Below are 18,227 nucleotides of genomic sequence, written 5' to 3' on the forward strand. Positions count from 1 at the left end.
CTACTTTCAAGGGAGACTGTCTTGAGGTGTTCTGCTACAATAAGTAATGATGGTCTTGGATTGGTTCATAGAAAAAACTAAGGTCTTTAACATAATTTAGATTTTTTTCTATAAATGGTACTTACTGCCATTTATCTACAAGGAAATGTTGGCCTATATGAAATTCACAAATCACAAACAGATTAATGGAGAAAGTCAGAAATAGTCAATTTTCTTAGTTTTATACTTCTTCTTTTCCCCAGAAAAGTGGGGTAGTTTCAAACTTACAGAAAAATTAAAAGAAAACACCAGTATAGTCTTAGCAACTAAACACCAGCATAGTTTTAGCAACCCAGATTCAACAATTATTAACATTTTGATTTTTTTTTCTCTCTCTCTCCCTCCTCCCATACAAACTTTGCTCCCATACAAACTGATATATAGTTATACAGACTTTTTTCTTTCAGAGCCATTGTGTATAGTAAGTTACAGATGTGATATATCATTCCTTAAATACTTAAGCAGGCAACTTTTTTTTCTTTTCTTTTTTTTTTTTTTTAATTTTATTTATTTATTTGAAAGACGGAGATCTCAAGTAGGCAGAGAGGCAGGCAGAGAGAGAGAGAGAGGGAAGCAGGCTTCCTGCGGAGCAGGGAGCCCGATGCGGGGCTCGATCCCAGGACCCTGAGATCATGACCCGAGCCAAAGGCAGCAGCCCAAACCACTGAGCCACCCAGGCGCCCCTTCTTTTCTTTTTTTAACATGTAATGTATTATTTGCCACAGGGGTACAGGTCTGTGAATCGTCAGGCTTACACACTTCACAGCACTCACCATAGCACATACCCTCCCCAATGTCCATAACCCAACCACCCTCTCCCTCCAACCACCCATCCCCAGTAACCCTCAGTTTGTTTCCTGAGATTTAGAGTCTCTAATGGTTTGTCTCCCTCCCCATCCCATCTTGTTTTATTTTTTCCTTCCCTACCCCCCACAATTCCTCATATTAGAGAGCTCATATGATAATTGTCTTTCTCTGATTGACTTTTTCACTCAGCATAATACCCTCTAGTTCTATCCACGTCGTTGCAAATGGCAAGATTTCATTTCTTTTGATGGCTGCAAAGTATTCCATTGTATATATATACCACACCTTTATCCATTCATCTGTTGATGGACATCTTGGCTCTTTCCATAGTTTGGCTATTGTGGACATTGCTGCTATAAACATTCGGGTGCACATGCCCCTTTGGATCACTACATTTGTGTCTTTAGGGTAAATACCCAGTAGTGCGATTGCTAGTTCGTAGGGTAGCTCTATTTTCAACTTTTTGAGGAACCTCCATGCTGTTTTCCAGGATGGCTGCACCAGCTTGCAGTGTAGGAGGGTTCCCCTTCTTCTGCATCCTCGTCAGCATCTGTCATTTCCTGACTTGTTAATTTTAGCCATTCTGACTGGTGTGAGGTGGTATCTCACTGTGGTTTTGATTTGTATTTCCCTGATGCTGAGTGATGTGGAGCACTTTCTCGTGTGTCTGTTGGCCATCTGGATATCTTTGCAGAAATGTCTGTTCATGTCTTCTTGATTGGATTATTTGTTCTTAGGTGTTGAGTTTGATAAGTTCTTTATAGATTTTGGATGCTAGCCCTTTATCTGATATGTCATTTGTGTATATCTTCGTCCATTCTGTCAGTTGTCTTTTGGTTTTGTTAACTGTTTCCTTTGCTGTGCAAAAGATTTTGATCTTGATGAAATCCCAACAGTTCATTTTTCACCAGGCAATTCTTCAAAATAAGGGTATTCCTCTGTATAACTAATAAAATTATTATACCTAAAACGAATAATTTCATAATATCTATTATCTAGGTCATATTAAAATTTTCCTAATTTGTTTTCTTGGTCTAGGGTCCATTGAAGGTCTGGGTATTACATTTGGATGTTAGATTTGTATTATCTTTGTTTGGTTTTTTGTTTTTTTGTTTGTTTGTTTGTTTTTAAAGATTTATTTATTTATTTATTTGACAATGAGAGAGCACAAGCAGGGGGAGCAGAAGAGGTTCAAAGCACACTCCTCTCTGAGCAGGGAGCCTGACGTGGGGCTTGATCCCAGGACCCTGAGATCACTACCAAGCCAAAATCAAGATGCTTAACTGACAGACACTTAACCAACTGAACCGCCCAGGCACCCATGTTTTGTTTTGTTTTTAATACGCTCTGTGCCAAATGTGGAGCATGAACTCATGACCCCAAGATTGAGAATCACATGCTTTACCAACTGAGGTGGCCAGGTGCCCCTGGATATTAGGTTTCTTTAATATCTTTTAAAATAGAACATTCGTCCTACCATCCATTTATTTATTTATGGGAGGGGAGAGGAGCAGAGAGACAAAGAGAGAGAATCCCAAGCAGGTTGCATGCCAAGCAGAGCTGATGTGGGGTTTGATCCCACAACCCTTCGATCATGACCTGACCTAAAATCAAGAGTTGGACACTCAACTGACTGAGCCACCCAGGCATCCCACCTAATCTTTTTTTTTTTTTAAGATTTTATTTATTTATTTGACAGAATCACAAGTAGACAGAGAGGCAGGCAGAGAGAGAGAGGAGGAAGCAGGCTCCCCGCTGCACAGAAAGCCCGATGTGGGGCTCGATCCCAGGTCCTGGGATCATGACCCCAGCCAAAGGTAGAGGCTCAACCCACTGAGCCCCCCAGGCACCCTGTAAATTTTTTTTCTTTTTAATTGAAAGTGGTTTTTTAAAAAATCCAGTCTGGTTACTTTGTAGAATGTTCCATTGTCCAATTGTTTCTGGTGGTGGTGAACTTGATCTCCTGTTCTGTCCAATATAGTAGCCACTAGCCACATGTAGCTATTTAAATTCCAATTTAAGTTAATTAAAATTAAAATTCAGTAGGTTGGTGGTTACCGTACTGGGTGGTACAAATATAGAACATTTACATCATTATAGAAAATTCTAGAGCACCTGGGGGGTCAGTTGTTGGTCTTCTGCCTTCAGCTCTGGTCATGTTCCAAATTCCTGGGATTGAACCCCATATGGGGCTCCCTGCTCTGTGGGAAGCCTGCTTCTCCCTTTCCCACTCTCCCTGCTTGTGTTCCCTCTCTTGCTGTCTCTGTTAAACAAATAAATAAAATCTTTAAAAAAAAAAGTTTTCTTTAAAGATTTTATTTATTTATTTATTTGACAGAGATCACAAGTAGGCAGAGAGGCAGGCAGAGAGAGGAGGAAACAGGCTCCCTGCTGAGCAGAGAGCCCGATATGGGGCTTGATCCCAGGACCCCCAGATCATGACCTGAGCTGAAGGCAGAGGTTTAACCCACTGAGCCACTCAGGTGCCCTAAAATTTTTTTTAAAAAGAAAAGTAAGTTCGGGGCGCCTGGGTGGCTCAGTGGGTTAAGCCACTGCCTTCGGCTCAGGTCATGATCTCAGGGTCCTGGGATCGAGTCCCGCATCGGGCTCTCTGCTCCACAGGGAGCCTGCTTCCTCCTCTCTCTCTCTGCCTGCCTCTCTGCCTACTTGTAATCTCTCTCTGTCAAATAAAAAAATAAAATCTTAAAAAAAAAAAAACAAATGTTTAAAAAAAAAAAGAAAAGAAAAGAAAAGTAAGTTCTAGGGGCTTCCATCTGGCTCAGTTGGTAGAGCGCATGACTCTTGATCTTGGGGTCATGAGTTCAAGCTCCATGTTGGGTTAGAGATAACTTAATAAATAAACACTAAAAATAAACCAACTATTAAAAAAATGTTCTATTGGGGGCGCCTGGGTGGTTCAGTGGGTTAAAGCCTCTGCCTTCGGCTCAGGTCATGATCCCAGGGTCCTGGGATCGAGCCCTGCATCGGGCTCTCTGCTCCTTGGAGAGCCTGCTTCCTCCTGTCTCTCTGCCTGTCTCTCTGCCTGCCTCTCTGCCTACTTGTCATCTCTATCAAATAAATAAATAAAATATTTAAAAAAAATGTTCTATTGGACAGTGCTACAAGCCTCTATTTCCTATAAACTGGAAGTAGGTCTATAGGCTTTATTTGATTCAGGTTAAACGTTTTTGCAAAGAATACTTAATAGATGATATTATGTACTTCACATTATATCACCCTGGAGCCATATCAGGTTGGAATGTCTCACAATTAATTATGCTGACTTTGATTGCTTATTTAAGGTGGTAACTGCCAATCTCTCTTATATATAGAATACATTTTCCTTTGTAGTTAGTAGCATCTAGAGATGAACAACAAAAATCTCAAAATAGTTTTTCCTGATATTTATTATGGCATTCAGCATTTCCTCATTTAATTAGGTACTCATCTTAAACCAAAGTAGGTTTTAGTATTTGAAATAATAAGGATAATAATAAAAAAGAAATGGATCCTGTCCTCAAGGTCTAAAACTTAATAGTAGACACATAAAAACAGTCTAAGAATATAATGTAATAGGAAGTGCAAATGAATATGGTTGAAAACCAAGAGAAGTGAATCAGGAATTATAAGGTGGAGTCTTAGTAGGGAAGAGAGCTTTAGTTCAGGCTTTAGAAGTAAGTTTGGGATGGCATTTTGGAAAAAATGACAAAGATAAAGAAGAGAAGGGGTAGTGGGGGAAGGCACAGGGTTAGAAATGAGTAAATCATGTACCAAGGAAAGTCTTCATCTTAAATAACCAAAATTTGTGAAAAATATCCCATGGCTTCGATCAAATCTCTGGAAAGCTGGGGTCTGAGAAATGTTTAGATTTCCAACTACCTGTTGGAAAATGAGAAACCAAAATGGCTTCCAAAGCAATGGTTCCCAGTCCTCGCTCCCTAAATGACATGGAGCTGGACAGCTAGCTGTTCCTTGTGTTTCCCAAAACTCAAATAAGACCGATAATTTGCTTGCAACCGTGCTGCCCAACTATATGAAAAAATATATTTATTGGCTTAACTACAACAAAAATGTGTCTTATAAAAAAGCTCAAACAAAACAAATACATAATAGTAAAAAATAAAAGATTTACCACACCCCCTGAGACACACACACACAGCCCTTTACCCCAATCCACTATGCTACAGTAACCAGAGTGATTTGGTGAATATAATGCCAGAGCTTGTTCTAAACATTTGCAAACATATGTACAGCAATATTAGCTCATACTCATGCTGGAGTATGGCTACATCATAATTTAACCATTCCCTTCAGGAGAGATATTTAGATTGCTTCCAGTTTGCCCTACTACAAAATGCTTAACTGAATATCATTGCATCTGTGCCTTGCTCAGGTATCTTTGCTTTTTTGGTATTACAGAAAGTATATTAATTCTAGTAATTTTATGAAAAAGTAGTTACTGAGCTTATGAATATCGCTTGGTAGAAAAATATCTCAAAAGTGTGCCATGAAGGTGGGAGAAGGGACACAAGAGGTGTTCAGTGCTGCCCAAAATGGGCATTACAGTGGTTTGTCCTCGTCCTTTCATTCCTCACAGTGACAGGAGATGGCAGGAGGTGCACTACGTGTGAGGTATTGGCTATTGTGGAATAGGCGGGAAGGGGATTGGAGGGCCAGTGGAGAGGCTGGGTGACAGTGACAGCTGAATGATAGTGTCCTGGACTTCAGTTGCCCTTGCTCCCCTCACACTTTTCAGAAAAGGCTTATATTTGCTGCCTGTCCTTTCTTTCATAGGCATCTTGTCTTTTGCCCCATCTGACCAAGAACCCAGTCTTGCTGATTCTTCCTCTATAATGAGAAACAAAATAAATCACCTCCAGAGCTTGAGATAGGATTGTTCTCCATAAGGAAACTCTGGGGCTCTTGGACAAACACAATCTGTCCCAAGGTTCTCAACAAAGGGTGACTATCCAGGTCTCTGGGGCCGTGACCCTGCCTTCTTCCTCAGCCAGCACAGAGGAAATCTAGTGCCATCTAGAGGCCAGCCTGATGCTCCTGAAAAGAGAGGGAAATCCCTAAGGTACAGCCTCTCTGTGAGGTCCCTCACCCCTTAACAGTCTTTCCACCTTACCCATCTCGAGGGACCTGGGCTAGGTTTTGTTAAAGGAACTGGTAGATTTCCTTATATCTTGAGACAGTGAAAATTTAGGAGTCAACTGATAATGGACAAGATTAGCAATCTGTAGAAATAATTTACTGTAAAAAGTAGTTTGTATTTGAGTGGTTGAAGTCTAGCCTAAGTGGCTTTCCTGGTCTAGAAAAATACAACTGAAATTTAGCGAGACCTAAATGTGCCAAGCCTGGCTGAAGAAAGAACATATAATCAAAAGTAAACAATCAGCCTAGAATTTAGAAAAGAGTTATCTAAAGAGCAAGGTCAGTGTTCTCCAGAGAAAAAGAACTTATGTTTTATATTATATTGTATTATTACTTTTTCTATTTATTGTATTATATGAAATGAGATTTATTTTAAGGAATTGGCTCATGTGATTTTGGGGCTGGCAATTCTGAAATTTGCAGGGCGGGCTATAGGCAGGCCACTCATGTCTTGCTGTCTTGAGATGGAACTTCCTCTTCAGTGGGAAACCTCAGTTTTTGCTCTAAAGGCCTTAAACCGGGGTGCCTGGCTGGCCAGATCAAGAGCATGCAACTCTTAATCTCAAGGTCTTTTTAGGGACCCCATGTTAGGAGCAGAATTTACTTTTAAAAAAAGAAAAGAAAAGAAAAAGAAAAAAGGCCTTAAACTGATCTGATGAGACATTTTTGCGTAATCAAGAGTACTCTACTTAAAGTCAGCTGATCATAGTTGTTAACCCCATCCACAGAATGTCTTCACTGCAGCACCTAGATTAGTGTTTGCTTAAATAACTGGGTACTTGGGGCGCCTGGGTGGCTCAGTGGGTTGAAGCCTCTGCTTTCGGCTCGGGTCATGATCTCAGAGTCCTGGGATGGAGCCCTGCGTCGGGCTCTCTACTTAGCAAGGAGTCTGCTTCCTCCTCTCTCTCTGCCTGCCTCTCTCCCTACTTGTGATCTCTGTCAAATAAATAAATAAAATATTAAAAAAAAAAATAACTGGGTACTGGGGCACCTGGTTGGTTCAGTTGGTTAAGTGTCTGACTTTGGCTCAGGTCATGATCTTGGGGGTCCTGACATGGAGCCCCATGTCAAACCTCCCTGCCCAGCGGGGAGTCTACTTGTCCCTCTCCTCTGCCCCTCCCCCCTCAAATAAATAAAATCTGGGCACCTGGGTGGCTTAAGTGTTGGGCTTCTGCCTTTGATCCAGGTTGGTCCCAGAGTCCTGGTCAGCGGGAGGCCTGCTTCTCCCTCTCCCATTCCTGCTTGTGTTCCCTCTCTCGCTGTCTCTGTCAAATAAATAAATAAAATAATTACTTAAAAAAATAAATAACTGGGTACTATAGGCTAGCCAAGTTGAAACACATAAATTCACCATCACACAAGTATTCTGGTTTTCTTTCTAGCCCTAAACCTGTTTGAAAGAGACACTGAACTGGGGATATAAGTTAGGTTACTGGAGAGAGGGGCTACACGGGGCAGGAACAAGGCCTAATTGCAAGCTCTCTTCATAAAACAAGGTCCTCAAGGACCTGAATCCACAGCTAAGCTATGGAGACTCTCTTTGTAGAAATGACAAAATGAAGTGAAAATTACAAAATACTTAAGAAAAGCAAATTAGAATCATCATAAAAATTGGCCCGGCAGAGGGATATGAGAGGAGGGACAGTTAGGACACTTGGTAAGGCCTCTAAAGGAGGACCTGCATAGGATGGGGCAGTGGCAGGAAAGGTGTCCATCAACCTCATGGGGTGGCAGGAGGACGCTGGCGAGGTCTTCAGGATCTGGCCCCAGCTTCGTAGACCCAGAACCTCTGTTTGCCAGTAGTCCTCTGTGTCTTCAACTCCCTGCACTCACTAGAGCCCAGTATCTGTACTGTTGTGTCAATATACTTGAGAGGATAGCACTTTCTAGTGGAAGGGATGTCCATCTGATGTGTGGGGCATCCTCTTCCCAGAGTCCAGGATAAGCAAATCAGTAAACATGATGTTGCTTGGAAAAGACATACCTGGACCTAAGGTACCAGTGGGTCTTAGGACAGCAGGTTCTGGAACCAGACTGTATGGGTTCATGCAAGCCAGGCCTCTTCAAGTTTTGTGACATTGCAACCGATACCCCCTCTCTCCACACCTTACTTAGTTTCCCAATTTGTAAGCTGGGGATGGTCACAGTACTCACCTCAGATACCCCCTCTCTCCACACCTTACTTAGTTTCCCAATTTGTAAGCTGGGGATGGTCACAGTACTCACCTCAGAAGTTTGCTGTGATAATTGAATGACTTATTACACGCAAAGTACTTAGAAATCCTATCTGGCACCTAATAAGGTTTCAGAGCTCCCATGGAGTTTCTTGAATGTAACCCTTTGCCAAGGTGGAGTCATATAGTATCCAAGTTCCATTAAGTCACAACTGCTTTGATTTTTTTTTTTTTAAGATTTTATTTATTTGACAGAGAGAATCACAGCAAGAGAGGGAACACAAGCAGAGGGAATGGGAGAAGGAGAAGCAGGCAGGCAGCCCGATGTGGGGCTTGAACCCAGGACCCTGGGATCATGACCTGAGCCCAAGGCAGACACTTAACTACTGGGCCACTCAGGCGCCCCTGCTTTGATCTTTAAGTATGATCTTGGGGCACCTGGGTGGCTCAGTCGGTGGCTCAGTTAAGTGTCTGCTCAGTTAAGTGTCTGCCTTCGGCTCAGGTCCTGATCTCAGCATCCTAGAATCGAGCCCCACCTCGGCAGGGAGTCTGCTTCTGCCCCTCCTTCTCTTCTACTCCTGCTCCTCTCTCTCTTTCTCTCAAATAAATCTTCCTGAATATGATCTTTTTCAAAAAAATAATGATTTTTTTTCCTTAGCTCTTTTTAAAAAAAGATTTTATTTATTCATTTGACAGAGAGAGAGACACAGCAAGAGAGGGAACACAAGCAGGGGGAGTGGGAGAGGGCAAAGCAGGCTTTCTACTGAACAGGAAGCCTATGTGGGGCTTGATTCTAGGACCCTGGGATCATGACCTGAGCCAAAGGCAGATGCTTAACAACTAAGCCACCCAGGTGCCTCTTGAATATGTTCTTGATCAGATCTCAAGTTTGTGAACGTAGTACATAGTCCCTGGTGGCAGACATAGAACCAAAAGCACTTTCTGCATCATGTGAGAGGGGAAAAAACAGTAAATAATGAGTAAGGGCTGAATAGTTTTCTAGTATTCATTGAAATTCGATCTCCTTCTTATTACAGATAAAATGCCATGTACTAATATCAAATATATGAATTTTAAGCCTATGTCTTAAGAACAGAAACTTTTTATTCAGAAAAAGTTGAAGATAGGGATACCTGGGTGGTTCAGTTATTAAGCATCTGCCTTCGGCTCAGGTCCTGATCCCAGAGTCCTGGGATGGAGCCCCATGCTTCCCCGCCCCTCTCTCTGCCTGCCTCTCTGCCTACTTGTGATCTCTGTCAAATAAATCTTTTTAAAAAATAAAGAAACTAATAAAATATAGAAGGGTCTTAATTGTCATTGTTAGAGAAAAGCAAAGAAAAATCCAGGTAATCTAAATTGGACTTTGAATTGTGATTGGATATTTATATATTGAAATGATGTATCTGATATTCCAGACATTCACAATAAACTGAATAAGCCGAATATTTTCCCAATAAAAAAAATTAAAACTGAGAAAATTTTAAAGAATTTATTAATTCATTAAAAAAGCTCATTGCATGTTAGCATAAATAATACATTTTTAAAAGATTTTATTTAGGGGGGTGGGAGGTTGGGGGAGCCAGGTTGTGGGTATTAAGGAGGGCACGTATTACATGGAGCACTGGGTGTGGTGCAAAAACAATGAACACTGTTACGCTGAAAAGAAATAAAAATAAAATAAAGATTTTATTTATGTGAGAGGGACGCCTGGGTGGCTCAGTCGGTTAAACTGCTGCCTTCAGCTCAGGTCACAATCCCAGGGTCCTGGAATGTAGTCCCGCATTTCATCGGGCTCCTTGCTCAACGGGGAGCCTGCTTCTGCCTTGCCCTTCTGTTCTCCCTCCTCTCTTGCTCTCTCTCTCTGACAAATAAATAAATAAAATCTTAAAAAGATATATTTTATTTATTTGAGAGAGAGAGAGAGAACGAGCAGAGGGGAGGGGCAGAGTGAGAGGGAGAAGCAGACTCCTTGGCGAGTAGGGAGCCTGATAGAGGACTCAGTCCCAGGACCCTGGGATCATGACCTGAGCTGAAGGCAGACACTTAACCAACTGAGCCACCCAGGCACTCCAAAAATACATTTTAGTAAAAGAAGTATATTTTCTGAAACAAACAAAATTTAACAACAAGAGTAACATTGTTTTTTATTTTTATAAATCTCCTTGATACCTGGTTTAAATAGAAGACAAGTGAATTCCTTTATCTTCTTTTTGTGGTGATACATGGCTTTGGTTGAATAAAGAAAACTTGGCCTCACACAGACATGTAGGAGATCCTCAAGCACCTCCTGAAAAGGGTCTCAGGGAGCCCCAAGGTTCTTGGACCACATTTTGGGAAAGGTAAAAGAAGAAGAAAAAGCATTGAGTTGGGAATTAGAAGAACTGGATTCTCATTCTGGCTCCACCATTTAACCAAAGCATAACTTCATTCAAGATACTTAATCTCGGTTTTCTCATCTATAGAATGGGTATATCAGTAATTCTTCCCCCAGAAGATTATGTCCTGAGGATTAAGTGAGATAATATATTTAAAATGCCTGGCATAGGGGCACCTGGGTGGCTCAGTGGGTTAAAGCCTCTGCCTTCAGCTCAGGTCATGATCCTTGGCTCCTGGGATTGAGCCCCATATTAGGCTCCCTGCTTCCCCCTCCCCGCCTTTGCCTGCCTCTCTGCCTACTTGTGATCTCTGTCTGTCAAATAAATAAGTAAAATCTTAAAAATAAATAAATAAATAAAAGTTCCTGGCATAGAGATAGGACTGAACAAATACTAGTCTGTGTAGGAGGGCTATTTTAGTGCTTTGAGGTGAGAGTAACTGCTGAAGACGGGGCATCAGGGGCCTGGAGACAGGGCAGGGGTGGGGTCTTCAACAGAAAGAAGGATCTAAACAATCAGAAAGCCCAGGGAGGGCACAGGTCTTATACTCATCTTTTTTTTTTTTTTAAGATTTTATTTATTTGACAGAGTGAGAGAACACAAGCAGCAGGGAACAGCAGACGGAGAGGGAGAAGCAGTCTCTCTGCTGAGTGGAGAGCCAGATGTGGGGCTTGATCCCAGGACCCTGGGATCATGACCTGGGCCAAAGGCAGATGCTTAACTGACTGAGCCACCCAGGCACCTTGGTTTTATACTCATTTTTAAAAATGTCTTCCCTATAATATAAACATGTTTATTACAGAAAATTTGGAAAATACCATTTTCCCCCACATATCAAAGTCATTCTGTATGTACAGTTTGTAATTTGTGTCAGAAGAGCATATCATTGAGTGCCCCTCCATGTTATTAAATTTTCTCTGGCTACATTGATTTTAATGGCTGCTTAAGATTTCATTGCATGGATGATTTATTTAACCATACCTCTATAGGATATCCAACTTGTTATTTTACATTCTTTGTAATCATTTAAAAAATGCTACACTAAGCATTTCTCTTAATTAATCTTTGTCCCAGTTCGTGAAGATTGTCTAGAATAGCTTTCTGGAAGGAAAATTATAGATAATATGCCTTAAGGTTAAGATCAAAGGCTCCAGAGTCAGTTGACCTAAGTTTGCATCCCATCTAAACCCCTTCTTAGGGGGGCAACTCACTTTATCTTTTTAAGACCAAGAGAATAATACCTCCTATCTCACAGAGTTCTTGTGAATGTAGAGTGCTTTTCTTTCTTTCTTTTTTTAAAAGATGTTTATTTATTTATTTGACAGAGAGAAAGATCACAAGTAGGCAGAGAGGCAGGCAGAGAGAGAGGAGGAAGCAGGCTCCCTGCTGAGCACCCAGGCGTCCCAGTAGAGTGCTTTTCATAGAACCTGTCACAAAATAAGGGCTCAGTATGTTAGCTGGTTTTATTATTACAAATCAAATCATATATTTCATTACAAACATGTATACACATATAACTGGTCTGTTTCTGGGCTACTGGTTTAGCTCGTTTAGTCTCCCTATTCTTAAACCAACTGCACATTGTAGCCCTTTATTTATCTACTGCTTATTTCATAAAGGGTTTAAGGTAAAGGGCTTAAAGTATAGAGTCAGTTCCTTCTCCTTTCTCCTCCTTTTTTGAATTTTCTTTGCTTTTCTTGTCTGATTTTTATTACAAATGAACAGTAGAATCATTTTATCAAGTAACAAAAGATTCCATTAGAGTTGTGATTGGATGTTGTAAAAGTGAGAAATTAATTTGGTAAGAATTGACATCTTTATAAGATTTTTTTTAAAGAACATGGCTTGTCTCTCCATTTTATTTCTGTCTTTCAGTTTTTCTCTCAGCAAAAGTTTGTAATTTTCTTTACATAGGTTCTTCACATTTTTCAGGAAGGTTCTAGCTAAGTATTTTATAGCAGTGTTCTTGTTATTGTAGTGAATGAGGAAAAAACTAATCATAGTATTGAAGGCTTATTATGTGCAGGGTAGGTTCTCAATGCTTTAGTATTTGTAACTAATTTAAACTTAACTAATCCTAGAGTTCCTGGATGGCTCATTTGTTGAGCACCTGCTTTTGGGTCAGGTCATGATCCCAAGAGTCCTGGGATCCAGCCCTTCATCAGGCTCCCTGCTCGGCTTGCTTCTCCCTCTCCCACTCCCCGACTTGTGTTCCCTCTCTCACTGTCTCTCTCTCTGGCAAATAAAGAAATAAAATCTTTTTTAAAAAAACAACCCTTGGGGCGCCTGGGTGGCTCAGTGGGTTAAGCCACTGCCTTCGGCTCAGGTCATGATCTCAGGGTCCTGGGATCGAGTCCCACGTCGGGCTCTCTGCTCAGCGGGGAGCCTGCTTCCCTCTCTCTCTGCCTGCCTCTCTGTCTACTTGTGATTTCTCTCTGTCAAATAAATAAATAAAATCTTAAAAAAATAAAAATACAAATAAAACCTTCGGCTCAGGTGATAATCTCAGGGTCCTGGAATGGAGCCCCACATCAGGCTCTCTGCTTAGCAGGGAGCCTGCTTCTTCCTCTCTCTCTGCCTGCCTCTCTGCCTACTTGTGATCTCTGTCAAATAAATAAATAAAAATCTTAAAAAAAAAACAACAATGAAACTGTATGACTTATAATAAAAAAGAAAAAACAAACCCCAAACTTTACTAATCCTCTTAACAGCTTTATGAGATAAGTACTATTATTTACATTCCCATTTTATGGACGAGGAAACCGAGGCCAGAGAGGTTATGGTCATGTAGTTAGTAAGTGGATGAACAGAGCTTTAACCATCTGGCTCCATAGTCCATTACCTTGACTATCATGTTATTGGGATATTTTTATTAATTATGTCTTCTGACTGGTGATTCTCAGCATTTGAAAGGCTACAGATTTGTATTTGTCTTGTATCAAGTGACTTTTCTGAATTCTGTTATTAATTCTCATTTTAAAATTGATTCTCATGGATTCTCTATATATACAATCATATCATCTGCAAACAGTGATAAATTTGTATCTCTTTCCAAAAGTTATAACCCTTTCTTAAAATTTCCAGGTTCTTCACAATAACACTAAATGACATAGTGATGAGACTAGACATTCTTGTTTTTACATACATTGTTGACTTCATATATATATATATATACACACATATGCATTTATATATGAAGAATATTAAGACTATTAGGAGTATTTACAGCAAATGGAATTGATTTGCCATGTTCTGTTTGGTGACTCTTAAAAATGATCAGATGTTTTTCTTTTTCTTTTCTTTTTTTTTTTTTTTAAGATTTTATTTATTTATTTACTTGACAGAGAGAGATCACAAGTAGGCAGAGAGGCAGGCAGAGAGAGAGAGGAGGAAGCAGGCTCCCTGCTGATGCGGGACTCGATCCCAGGACCCTGAGATCATGACCTGAGCCGAAGGCAGCGGCTTAAGCCACTGAGCCACCCAGGCACCCTCTTTTTTTTTTTTTTAAATGACTTCCTGTTCTTAGTTTTCTGGGTTTTTGTTTTGTTTTGTTTTTTAAGATTTTATTTATTTGACGGACAGAGATCACAAATAGGCAGAGAGGCAGGCAGAGAGAGAGAGGAGGAAGCAGGCTCTCTGCTGAGCAGAGAACCTGATGTGGGGTTCCATCCCAGGACTCTGGGATCATGATCTGAGCCGAAGGCAGAGGCTTTAACCCACTGAGCCACCCAGGGTCCCTTGTTTGGTTTATTTTTGATCTTTTATTTAAATAAATTTCTTCAGACCTAATCTTAAGTTCCAACATTAAACCCTAATTGATTGTGGTATGTAATTATTATATTAATATACTGCTGTCTTTTATGTGTTAAACTTAAATATTTTAGGATTTTTACATATATATTCATAAGTGAGATTGGTCTATAGGGGTTTTTTTGGGGCAGGGGGCTTCTTCTGACAGGTTTTGCTATTCGGTATGTTCTGGCTTTGTAAACAAATCGGGTAATTTTCCATCTTTTCCTGTGTTCCAGAACAGTTTCTACTTTCTATTCATTTTGACAGATAAACACTGTATAATAGAGCTGACAAGGAAGAGAATGCAAATCGGCACAGATTATTTTGCCTCAGTAACTCTGCCACTTTGGTAGCTGCAGGACAGCCTTGATTGTACAGAAGCAATTTGGAGCAGTAGGAGGGTCAAACGGGCCATTATTTTGGTGTTGAAGAGTTTAGCTGGCTGGGCAGGCACAGAGGTGAGTGAAGGGGTGCTGGGGAGGGAGATAAGTGTTGAGGGAGGAGCTGAGCATGAAAGGAGTGTTTACAATGGGCTGGAGGTGTTTAAACAAGGTCACAAAAACAGGATCAGGTAAAAGAACTGGGCCTGGAGGTGAGGAATGTGAGGGGAAGGGGCTGGAGGGGCAAGGGGAGAATTCTCAGCAAGAGGATACTCTTTCCATTCCAGAAAAGTTTCCAAGGTTCTGCCTGTTGGTCACTGGCTCCTGTTGAAGAAAGTAACATTATTTCTCAAATACCCAGGGTATTCCCTCTGACCTACCATCTCCCTACCTTTTCATCTCAGTAAAGGCTTGCATCCAGTAGGCGTTCCAGTCAGTGACTTACATGCTTCTGAGCACAAGAGTTCAGCATGGAGGGCAGGGCAGAGGGAGGCTGAACAGAAGACAGACTTCTTCACCAACTCTGACTTTCCCAGGTGCTCTATTTCTTTTTCACTCCTTCGCTTCTGCTTCTCTCTGGCTCATATAGGCAGACTCATAGTACCTGCTGTTTCTAGAAGTCACAGGAAAGTGCTGTCGGAAAGGCGGGGAGCAATGCAGTATGGAATTACTGGGAACTGTTCAGCATCATGCTTGCCCTAGACCTGGGGCCATTTTGAATGAAAAAAAAAAAAAAAAAAAAAAAAGAAAGAAAAAAAAAAAGACATCACAGACAAATGAAATTTAGCCCATTGTGAAGTTATTTTAAGGCCAGCCAGACATTCCAGGCTCTTTTTGCACAAGTTCTTTCGAAAATTATTTTAACCAATGGCAAAACTTACATTACTGTTTCATAGATATTCCTCCCTCACTCTTACCCATGGATGGGTTAGTTAACAACCAACAGAGCAGCCACCAGCTTGATATCAGGAGGAAGATGCCAGGAGCACAGATGGTCCACAGCCCAGATAATTAGCTTCTGAAGAAGAAACAACATCTAATAAGTCTTCTCTGAATGTAGAGTTTGGTTGGGCACAGCTGGGGCACAGAACAAGCAGGCCTCCTCCAAACTCTCTTTTACCTCTTACAGTGTTGGTAAAGCACTCACCCACTTCCTTTAGACAGCCACCTACTCATAAGACCTGCAGGGAAGAATTCCAAATAAATATTGTTGACACTCCGCCCTAAAGGAGGGCCAGCATAACTCCCTACCCCTTAAGTATGGGATGCACATGGTGACTTCCTTCCAATGAGCATAGGATGAAAGGGTCTGGGGAGAGTGTAATTTTACAGTAGAGGAACCTGATAAACACTACTTTTGCCAGGTGATAAAGGTCAACATCAATAGTCATAAATGATGTGGACAGTACCTACTATTGACATGACAGTATGAAAATGACACTTTATCTCTGTGATCTTCCTCCCCAAACCCATAATCCCAGTGTCATCCTGAGAAAACAATCAGACAGATTCCAATAGAGGGGTATTCCATACTATGCCTGACCAGTATTTCTCAAAACTATCAAGGCCATCAAAAACGAGGAACAACTGAGAAACTTGACACAGCCTAGAGGAGCCGAGGAGACATTAGGTAAACACTAAGGAAATCTGTATAAACTATGGACTTTAGCTATTAAAAATGTATCAGCATTGGTCCATGAGTTGTAATAAATGTACCATATATGTTAAGATGTTAGTAATAGAGAAACCTGTGGGGAGGCATATGGGAACTCCCTGCACTGTCTGGGCAACTTTTGGGTAAATCTAAAACTGTTTTCAGAAATAAAGCCTGGGACACCTGGGTGGCTCAGTGAATTAAGCCTCTGCCTTCAGGCCAGGTCATGATCTCAGAGTCCTGGGATCGACCCCCATATCTAGCTCTCTGTTCCGCAGGGAGCCTGCTTCCCCCTCTCTCTCTGCTTGCTGCTCTGCCTACTTGTGATCTCTCACTTCTGTCAAGTAAATAAATAAAAGTCTTAAAAAAAAAAAAAAAAGAAAGAAAGAAAGAAAGAAACCCTGGGTGGCTCAGTCAGTTGGATGTCTGCCTTTGGATCAGGTCATGATCCCAGGGGATCAGGTCATAATCCCAAGGTCCTGAGATCCAGTCCTGCATCTACATGGGCAATGGGCTCCTTGCTCAGTGGGGAGCCTTCCTCTCCCCCTGCCTGACACTCCTCCTGCTTGTGCTCTCTCTTTGACAAAGGAATAAATAACATCATTTTAAAAATAAAGCCTAGTAGTAGTTGTTGTTGTAGCAGCTTTAGTAGTAGTATCTGCAAGAACCAAATGAGGACTAAGATGAGACAAAAGCACTTCCAACCCCTCTAGGCTTCATAGATATTTTCTTAACTTGTTTGGCTTTTAGAATTTCATCCTTCTGGAGCACTTACATTGCACCCATGGCTCTTTAGAGCTTATCCTATCCACACCCTTACCATGTGTCCAAGGACTTTGTCCCAGACGAGCCAGGATGATCTCATTCAGTCTGGTGGCTTCTGTCACTACCTCTCTTCTGGCCATTTCCAAATCTTGTCTGGTTCACCTCACTGTTCATCCAACTCTCTATTACACAGCGCCCCCTAGGCGTCCAATTAATTCAGCTTTCCAAACCCGACTCTGACTGTCCCTAAACCCACTTCTTTCTTGTTTCACTCAGAGAGAGGCCAGAACCCAGATTCCTCTTTCTTAAGGCTCCTAGCCAGGGAGTTCCGAAGTTCTGTCAACGCCTCCTTCTTCGGGCCTTTTGTACTGTGCTCTCCTTTCCATCTCCGCTGCCAGGCCCTCAACACCTCTGGGCTCCCTGCCTTAGGGTATCCCCTTTCTCTTCCCTGTGTCTCTCCTTGCTTCATTCCTCTCCTTCCATTCTGTCCCTCTAACAAGAATGAAGATATTTTCCCAGGCCTCCGCTAGGCAGTTCATGACTTCTCTCCGTTGTAATGCTTCACTGTGAAGGAGTGCGTGCGTGCGTGTGCGTGTGTGCTTACCTTTTGTGTTTTGAGATTTAGAATCATGAAGAATTAGTGGCTGAATTGCCACAATCTATTTGTAACTATACTAAGGCCCTACAATGTCATTTTAAGAGCACCCGCCATTACCCCAATTTTCTCAAGGTTTAGATGGACCCAAGCAGTGGCACAAGACCAACTCTGAATTAACGGAAAAAAGCTGATATAGATGGCTGCAGAACTCAATCAAATTAAGACCTGAAAAACGAAAGCATGAAGAACAAGAAAACTTCGGAGAGCGTTAAGTAAAGGAAGACTTAAAAAAGATGCTGCTCAATAAAGGAACTTTTGTCCCCACCGAGCCAGCCAGGAGTCGAACCTGGAATCTTCTGATCCGTAGTCAGACGCGTTATCCATTGCGCCACTGGCCCTGAGACAATTACGGCTTTCTCCGTAATGTTACTTCAAGCTTTTACTGCAGGGTTTCATGGGACGTGTAGTCCCTCAACAGAGGTCCAT

General features: G+C 41.5%; 1 long non-coding RNA gene across 4 annotated transcripts; it reads right to left on the reverse strand.

The window, feature by feature from the left end:
- Positions 1-726: 726 nt before the first annotated feature.
- LOC309866766 lies at positions 727-18,176 on the reverse strand. Of its 4 annotated transcripts, XR_014312788.1 has the most exons (7): positions 18,088-18,176; positions 15,872-15,905; positions 15,642-15,742; positions 15,116-15,357; positions 10,347-10,494; positions 7,151-7,268; positions 727-1,792 (listed from the first exon to the last, which is right to left on the reverse strand). It is a non-coding gene; the product is annotated as an uncharacterized lncRNA (long non-coding RNA). The 4 variants fall into 4 exon arrangements; XR_014312789.1 differs by lacking the exons at positions 727-1,792; positions 7,151-7,268 and adding an exon at positions 9,653-9,833; XR_014312790.1 differs by lacking the exons at positions 727-1,792; positions 7,151-7,268 and adding an exon at positions 9,653-9,833 and having other exon boundaries at positions 15,845-15,905; positions 18,088-18,175.
- Between the last annotated feature and the right edge of the window lie 51 nt (positions 18,177-18,227).

Source organism: Mustela nivalis (genome assembly GCF_964662115.1).
Source record: "Mustela nivalis genome assembly, chromosome: 6".
Taxonomy (NCBI): Eukaryota; Metazoa; Chordata; class Mammalia; order Carnivora; family Mustelidae; genus Mustela; species Mustela nivalis.